This window comes from Amia ocellicauda, chromosome 1 (assembly GCF_036373705.1).
Source record: "Amia ocellicauda isolate fAmiCal2 chromosome 1, fAmiCal2.hap1, whole genome shotgun sequence".
Classification (NCBI taxonomy): Eukaryota; Metazoa; Chordata; class Actinopteri; order Amiiformes; family Amiidae; genus Amia; species Amia ocellicauda.
Window position 1 is genome coordinate 22,381,704 of NC_089850.1, and position 9,434 is coordinate 22,391,137.

General features: G+C 35.5%; 1 protein-coding gene across 2 annotated transcripts in view; it reads right to left on the reverse strand.

Moving 5' to 3' along the window:
- Positions 1–5,923, reverse strand: part of stx7l (syntaxin 7-like) — a 51,870-nt gene extending 45,947 nt beyond the window's left edge. For both annotated transcript variants that reach the window (XM_066699209.1, XM_066699218.1), the window contains exon 1: positions 5,835–5,923. The gene's annotated coding sequence lies outside the window, so the exon portion shown is untranslated. The remainder of the gene's footprint in view (positions 1–5,834) is intronic.
- Between the last annotated feature and the right edge of the window lie 3,511 nt (positions 5,924–9,434).

Genomic DNA, 9,434 nt, shown 5'->3' on the forward strand with positions numbered 1-9,434 from the left:
CCACTACAAATAGGAAAAAGAGGCTACAATTTGCACAAGCTCACCAAAATTGGACAGTTGAAGACTGGAAAAATGTTGCCTGGTCTGATGAGTCTCGATTTCTGTTGAGACATTCAGATGGTAGAGTCAGAATTTGGCGTAAACAGAATGAGAACATGGATCCATCATGCCTTGTTACCACTGTGCAGGCTGGTGGTGGTGGTGTAATGGTGTGGGGGATGTTTTCTTGGCACACTTTAGGCCCCTTAGTGCCAATTGGGCATCGTTTAAATGCCACGGCCTACCTGAGCATTGTTTCTGACCATGTCCATCCCTTTATGACCACCATGTACCCATCCTCTGATGGCTACTTCCAGCAGGATAATGCACCATGTCACAAAGGTCGAATCATTTCAAATTGGTTTCTTGACCATGACAATGAGTTCACTGTACTAAACTGGCCCCCACAGTCACCAGATCTCAACCCAATAGAGCATCTTTGGGATGTGGTGGAACGGGAGCTTCGTGCCCTGGATGTGCATCCCACAAATCTCCATCAACTGCAAGATGCTATCCTATCAATATGGGCCAACATTTCTAAAGAATGCTTTCAGCACCTTGTTGAATCAATGCCACGTAGAATTAAGGCAGTTCTGAAGGCGAAAGGGGGTCAAACACAGTATTAGTATGGTGTTCCTAATAATCCTTTAGGTGAGTGTATATATACATATATATATATATATATATATATATATATATTTTTTACATTTAGACCACTTAAATTATTGATTGCTATCAGGATGTGAAGACTTTCAACCAGTATAACAAAAAATGTTACTGAAAAAGTTTGCATACCCTACCATTAACAGATGAAGAAGTGGATGGAGAGACTTTGTTAGGATCCTTAAAGAACCTTAAACGTATCTTAAATCAACCGTGATCATGATGGAAAAGGGTTCTTAAATAATCCTGTGCGTTTATGATGTACCTAGCAGTTTTTAAACAAACCCTTTAATGAAAATAAACTCACGAAGAGCCCAAAGGTTCTAAATAGAATTGCTGAACAACCTTCTAGTTTTAGAGTGTAGTGCATACAGTTAAATAAAATAAATAAATAAATAAATGTGTGCCAACAAGGTGTAAAGAGAAACCCCCCAATATAATGTCAAGCCCACCTCAGCCCCCCAGTGAGAAGAGGCTGGCACCACCCCTGCAATCAAGGATCCAATCTATTTTGAAATAAATATAATCCATTGATGGTAGTCCTTCTATCTCACGGAGTAAAGACTGCACGTATTATTTTATATCCTGATGGATTTCTGATGAGTGATTTGGATTCATAGCGCAGATTTTCTATTGAGGGGAAAAAACGTGAATTGAGTTGAATAAACTGCAACATTATTGGCTGAAGCCGTTTTATGTGAGCCTAGAGTTTTATTTGTTAAAATAAGTGTCTGCTCCTATTGGCTATAAAGACTGAAGTGGGTTTGGCACAGTGTATGATTGACAGTTGGTCTGTTCGTCTGGAAGTTCATTGGTTTATACATTTGTTTGGAAGTTGGTCTGGTTATCTCGAAGTGAATCGGTACGTCTGGAAGTTCGTTGGTTTGTCTGTAAGTTTGCATGGAAGTTGGTCTGTTTGTCTGGAAGTGAATTGATTTGTTAGGAAGTTTGTCTGTTTATGTTAATGAATAGCCATATTAATTACATACATTTTGTGTGTAGCTGATCAGGTGTAGCAGGCTGAAGCCTTTCAGTTTGGTTGGACAACTCCAAATTCAGTATGGCAAGATCAGTTGTCAGTTTTAAAGAGGAAGAAATACAAAAGTCTCCAATTCATGAAGTATGCCAAGAAAATAACTGGTGCAGATTTGGTTAAATATCTTTGTGAGACACTGGAGCACTATGGACTTAGTATCTGCAATATAAAGAGCCAAGAAAATAATGGCTATGCAGCTATGCCAGGCATATAAATTAGGTTACAGGCAGTAATCCGCAAGACATGCGATAAAGCATATTTCTGGGTCGACAACCAAAAACTGGAACCGGACTACCGAAAGCTTCTTGTCTTGATTGATGAAGCACATAGGCATGTTCAATGTTGAATTTGAGTTGTCATTTGCTCTTCACTAGGTCCAGGTCTAAGGGGGAGGGATCTATGATGGTTGTGATTGGTTGTTCCACTGAGTTTGGGAGTTTTGTGTGGCTAACTGATTTGCAGATGAAAATGAGTGGAATGCTAAAATTGCATTGTAAAATAAATATAATCAAGTAAAGGCAAGATACATGTATTAGGGACTTACTCATTTTTTAAATTGTAGTTCATTATAATTTTATTTACGTCAAGCCCTGTGTGTTTAATAGTTAACAAGGTTTTGGCATGACTGAGAATCTTTTTAGATTAACTTATATAATATTTGTGGTGGTGAGTTAGCTATACAGTGGTACTAATGAAATCTGTGATGATATGTTTTTAGTCATCCATTTAAAAAATACAACCATTAAAAGCAAAATTTTAGACATGGTAAGTTCAATAAGATATGCCACTTTATTTGCTTTTTGAAGATCGCTCGCTGTCTTATTCACCATTGGAAGGGAAAGTTTGCAGTAACGTTATTTATTTTATTAATTGTAGGGTAACTTCAAGTAGTCTAGGTAGGGATAAGCATTGATATTGAGGAGGAGGCCATTTCTCTGTCTGGATGAGAGTCCTTAAACATTTGCAAATTGTTCTTTTACAATGTAAATCTTTGTTTCATTCTTTTTGTGTATTTGTTATTACTTGTATTTTGTATTTGTGTAGTTGTACCGTTTGATTGACCAATAAAACATAATTGGAAGGTGAATTTGAGTCTTCCTATTTCTAAAAGAATTTTGGAACAACGCCACGTCCTGCCCATCAATGGTAATACAGGCCACTGCGGTAAATTCTTCTAAGGTATATCGACTTTAAGAATCTGTCACTGGCACAGCTCTAATGAAAGCCTCATAATTGCTGAAATCACTTAGGCTACTGTATGAATATACATGGACCTATGTCTACATTTGTAAATTATTAAAGTTAGCTTAAAACTGAAACATAATTGTTTATCTGGAATGCATCAGTTATGTGTTGACTTCTCTTTCAAGGCCCAGATCACAATCAGTGTGGTGAAATGAAAGGTTATTTGACTGCTGAAACAATTACTGGGAGAGAAGAACAAACAAAAAATGATGAGCAGCTTTCTGTAGCTGATTATGAGCTTTTAAAGAAACAAGCTATAGGAAGTATCTATTTGTCAAGAAAGGCACCGTGCATTGTAGAATGCATTGCACAAAAAAAACAAAAATGCTGATTTGTATAGAAGAGGTAAGTAAGGCAGGATATGCGTTTAATCAGACTCTTCTACTGACAAGGTAGTTGGTAATGTGACTAACATAGTCAGTGTGGAGAATAATAAATATGTAAATGCTAATGATATTCTCCAAGCTATTAACTCTGGCTTAGAAAAGGTAGACCTTCCAATAGACAAATTCACAGATGCTAGCAATGAGCCTCATTTAGTTTGTTTTAACTTTGACGGTGCTGCAGAAATTACTGGGTTTAGAGCAGGAGTGTCTACTCAGCTTCAAAGTAAAATGCCTTGGATTATACCAATTCATTGTGTTAAAGCTTGTTATTTTTGATTCAGTGAAAGAGTTCAGTTACCTTGCAGAATTTGTATGAAAGACTTCAAATTATACTACTTTTCCCCAAAAAGAAGACAGGAGCTTATGTATGTGTGTGAAACCATTAATGTCAACATACCTTGCCACTTTCGCATTAAGTCAGTTTGATGAGTTTCATCAAAATTACATCTTGTATGTACAATTGGAACACTTGAGCAGCAGCAGTTCTACAGATGAAGTTGCCAAGGCAAAATAACTGCTCCAGACAACATAATCTCTTAGGTTTGCACAATTCCTGCATATAATGCAAGACTTCTTGACCGCAGTTACAAACTTCTCTTTAAAGTTTCAAAGGCACAGATACCTCGTCTGATATTATGGTGGATCTAGATGTCAAAGAAATGTTGATCTGGCATAGAATGGTAGTGAAAGCATGTACTCTTCAAGTTCCAACTAACATGCACACCGATGCTAATGGCAATGCCATTTAATTATCAGGAGCTTTTTCAACAGAAAAAATCTATGTAACCTAATAGAGTATTTACACACCATTCTATGTATGTCCCAGACGTTTCACACAAAATCTCAAAAAGGTGAAAGGTCAGGAGATTATGGAGGGAAGGAATGGGAACAGTAAAGGATAAAAGTAAATGAGGATAGTAATATTTAAAAAAAATAATGAAGAGCATGTTTGTGTTTAACTTACTACTGCGGCCTGGTACAGTTATGTAGTTCATAACCAACACCTCCCGCAAAATATGCAAATAAACGTATTTATGAAATGTACGTGTATTAATTCATTAATTAATTCGTTTTCAGAAAACAATGACTGCCCTGTTTGTTTGAAAATGGACAGTGAAGTGAAATTTCTCATAACCGACACTTCTCAAAAACAAGAAATGTATGAGACGTTACTGTCGGTTATGATTTGTATTTATATTATTTACTTGTGTAAAATGTTCAAAACATCCCCTTGACTCCTTTAAAAGGGCTCTCATGCAGTGAGCACTTTGAATGTGCAAACATTTTCCCATCTGTACTATGCCTTTTTTTTTTAAAAAACTTGATTAAAATAGTTTGTGGCTATGTAGAATTGTCCAATAAAACCTTCAAAAGGCTAAAGTCCTTTGGGGACCCCAATGCGAGAGTGGCAGGGTTTACAAGTGGAACGTGAGCGAGAGTGGGGGGGTGTTAAATTACTATTTTTATTTTTGTGGGGGGGTAGATTTTGGGAAATTATTAGGGTGATATTAATAAAATGTAAAAAGCAATATAGTTAACACTACAAAAAAAAATGTTATTATTATTATTATTTTTTAATAATTGTACATATTATTATATTACAAAATGTTAAAACTGAACACAGTTGTTAGAAGTAATTTCTAACAACTGTGTTCAGTTTTAACATTTTTTAATATGAGATTGTGGGGTTAAGGCATTACATTAAGAACACACTACTAATTAAACTAACCCTGACATTAGTAGGGAACAGAACAAAAAAGTGGTTGCTGACTGAGTGTAGGTTTAAAAAAAAAAAAAAAAAAAAAACACTAATCTCCACCCCAGTTGTAGTTTCGCTGTAGTTTCGCTACAGGCTTTGTGCCTGCTTGAAAATCTGTGACCAGACTGTTTACCAAAGTTACATGACCTTGCCTTCTATTAGTATCATTATACTATTCATAATTCCTATTATTAAAGACACATAATGGATAATGCTAGATCAAATCTCTGCTGCTTGTGCGCATAATGTCTTGACACACCTGTCTCTGTCGAACAACACAATCACTGTTTTTCTGACGGGAACACCGGGTTCATTGCACAACAAAATGCGGAACTAAATTCACTCAGCTGAGACACACACAAGAAAACACTACGTTAATGACAGTCTTCCGAGTAACAAATACGTAGTAACTAAACTTAAATACAGAAAATGTAGGCTATTCGCTTGAAACATTTACATAGCAAAGCAATATATCAATAATAATTCAATAGTTTCTAATATCTTTAGGATTACACACACACACACACACACACACACACATATATATATATATATATATATATATATACCAGTTTGCTACTGTGAGTACAGGCACTTAACAGCATGACATTCAGCAAATAGTTTATTTCTTGTATAGACACGAGTCATGTACTTCGTAGGACGTAGTATTATGTTTCAATTTACTTGTATTTTGATTGTTTCTTACCCTATTCTAGCAGCTCGCTCGCTCGCTCTTCCGCCTTTCCTGCTTATCGAGTCATGCAATTGTCAGCTGATCTAACTGTGCGCCTGCGCAATACATCTTCAACAGGAGACGCTTTTACTTGCAGGAAATGGGTATTGAATTCCTATAGTGTAAGGGATTGAGAATCAATAGAGAGCTCCAGGTCAAAGAGACATAATAATAATAATAATAATAATAATAATAATAATAATAATAATAATGTCTCTGAACAATATTACTGCTAGTAGATTGTTTATTATTATTACTGTTATCATTATTCAAGTTTTTTACAACCTATAGACATCTCTTCATAAAAAATCTCTATTTCTATATCAAATATATATGTATGGTATGTTTTATTCTTCAATCTAATATGTGATCATATATATGTGTGTGTTTGTGTGTGTAAACCTCAGGGTTCAGTGACATCTGATGGCCTCATACTTTATGATATCACAGGACCAATCAATGGAATTATATTCCTCACATTATATACAGTAGCTTTCAAATTAATTCATACCCTTGAAGACACAATTACAATTTGATTTAGCAATAAAATGCATGTGTGCATTAAAGTGTACTACTGATCTAATAAAAATACATAAACAGGTAACACATTGTATAATTCATATAATTCAAAAGTAGATAGTTTAGTTTTCACTTGGGGACTGCTTTTTTTTCATCCATAACACATATTTTCTGTTGGATTGAGGCTCAGTGATGGAGATGGCTAATCAAGATTTTTGTTTTCTTCCTTTAAGAATCTGACCATTGATTATATGTATTTTTTTTATATGTCATCCCACAAGTTGTGGGAACTTCAGGTTTTTGGCTTAAATTTCTAGGTATATTTTTTAATTCATCCATCCCTTGCTTTTAACAAGAGCACCTGGACAGGAAAATGCATTACAGTCTCCAAAGCAAAAAAATAAAAAATAAAATAAAAACAGTGGCTTCATAGTCAGAATATGTGTTGCATCTGACCACAACACATTGTTATAATTCACTTAAGAGCAACTTATATTATATTTTTAAGCCCTTTCTCTTTGGATAAGCAGACTAGATGTATATTTGGTGCAATATAATGTTAACATTATAACTATAGAAATGCCAACCCCCCGTGAAGTATAGGGGTACATCGGTTTTTATTCTCTTATCCTGATCCTGTTTCAGAGACAGCTCTAGCATGGGGGCCAGGTGTACCCCCCTAATGCCATTGCCCCCCCAACCTAACACACTCCATTAATGTATTTCTTGCATCTATTATTCATTTTCTTTTAACACTTCCATTTCAATTTAAAGTTAAACTTTCAAACAATATGATTAACTCCTGAATGTTGTAGATTTTGAAATTCTGTTTTTTAACTATTGGCAATTGCATATCTTATTTGTTTGTACATTTATAGGCAAAAATAGTGTGTAACATCTTCAAAATAGTATGCGTAAACATTTTAATGTTTAAAATATTAGTTTTCATGTAAAAGAAACTCCATACATTTTCTTCTTTCCTGATCTAATAGGCTACTGTTAGTCATGATTATTTGTATTATATTTATTCCCTTACCTATCATAACATCCTAGACCTAATCATAATTAGATTACTAAACATATGGCTATGTATCACATTATTATTATTTTGTACAGTGCCTGTAGAAAGTCACTCACTTTATTTTTTTTGAGAATTTTTTCCACTTATGTACACACTATATTCCACAGTGTGTGTGTGTGTGTGTCACACTGCGAGGGTTGCCATGATGCCAGGCTCTTGATATAGGTGGGGTCTCAGGAAATCGACACAGGACTATGGGGTGTAGTGTAGTAGGTGCAGGTTTATTATTACAGTGCCCAAAACAAAAGAAAACAAACAAAATGGCCTGGCTCCTGGTTGAGCCTAACTAAACAGTGAAATAAATCTCTCTGTATAAACTGATCAAAAACAAGGAGTCAGACACAATCCAAAATGCAAAAGTTTTGAGTAAAAGTTTGTTACCAGGTAGTTCATTCACATTTCTTCTCTTTTTTTTTTGGTCTTTGTTTTCACTCCTTCACACCAACACAATCCACAACAAAGACTTCCGGCTTTTATGCAGGAAGCTGGCCAAAGGGGCTTCTTGCAGGTCAGGTGCTTCCACAGCATGAATCATCCTTCTAGGGCTTCTAGGAGGTGTAGTGTTTGCCTGCCGGCCACGTAGTGCTACAAACAGCACTAAATTACAATATATATAAATATATATATGTATGATACACATATATAAAATATATTTAAAATTCAAAACTATCATAATTGGATAAGTCTCCACCCACTGAGTTAATACTTGGTGGAAGCAAATTTGGCAGCAATTACAGCTGTGAGTCTGTTAGGATATATTTCTACCAACTTTCACACCTAGATGTGGCAATGTTTGTCCATATCAGTAGCAAACTGGCCATCTGGAGCACTGGGAGAAATCCAGGTGAGCCAGGTGTCCTGTCGGCCGGTGGTGATTTGTTGTTGTTGTTTTTTTTAAATAAGTTTTATTAAATATCTGTAATAATACTGGACCGGCGGCACCAATCCCCCCCACGGACTGCACTTTGCCATCACCGCAACCACCCACCATGGACCACAAAGTGATTCAATGTCCAGGGCGGTGTTTTGCTCCCAGTCCCCTCTCCATATCCTAAATGTGTCTGTCTTACACATATGAAATCCGGGAGAAGCAATAATAGAAGCATTTTACTTTATAAAATGCAAACATATTAACAAAACATTACATCAAATGTGTTGCTTTGATTTTGTTATCAGACTTCTGAAACCAAGGGCAAATGAGGAAAAATAATGGGAGTGACAGCAGTGAAAATACTAGTCATCTGAATCCCCATGGAATACAATTCACAGAATCCTGTGTTGATGACCCACCTGCTAATAAACTACAAGCCTGTAAAAAGTGACAGCATTTTATTTTTGTAAGATGCTTCTTTCTTCTGCTCAAAAATGTAACTCTTAACAATAAGTTTTTAGTTTGTTAATAATGGGTGGGTCAAAGTTTTGATTTTATCAAGTCCATTATGTTTTTGATTGTAAGATTATCAAAATACTTACTAGTTGATTACCACCAGCTGATTATTAAAGCCTGACTACTTACGTGTCACTAATATTCCCATTTAAATAAAGTACATGCTGTATAGTAGCAATAACAATCAGTTAAGCACTGAATATGCAATATAAATTAATTAACATTGTAGAACAAAACAATACATACATAGAGAATAATAGGTGCAAATAGCTAGGACTGCAGTACTACAAATGTAAATATTTGTTGGGAAATCTGCCAGAGCAAGGGAAAGCAGGAGGTGGGTTGGTGTGTGCAGCTTCTTGATGAAAGAGTAATATTTAATTTAGGCTTCAGGGAAGTTACAGTAGAAAGAAAACTGCAATGTGAACAAGTTTGTTAGAAGATGGCACATTCCAATCGGTGCTTCCATCTCAGATGCAAGTCATACCACTCTAATCACATTTGGCATTGCTAAGACAGAAACTGAGCCTACTGAGGGTCTTAAACATTCAGTTGTAATTTCAACATAACAATTAGTAGAATGTTT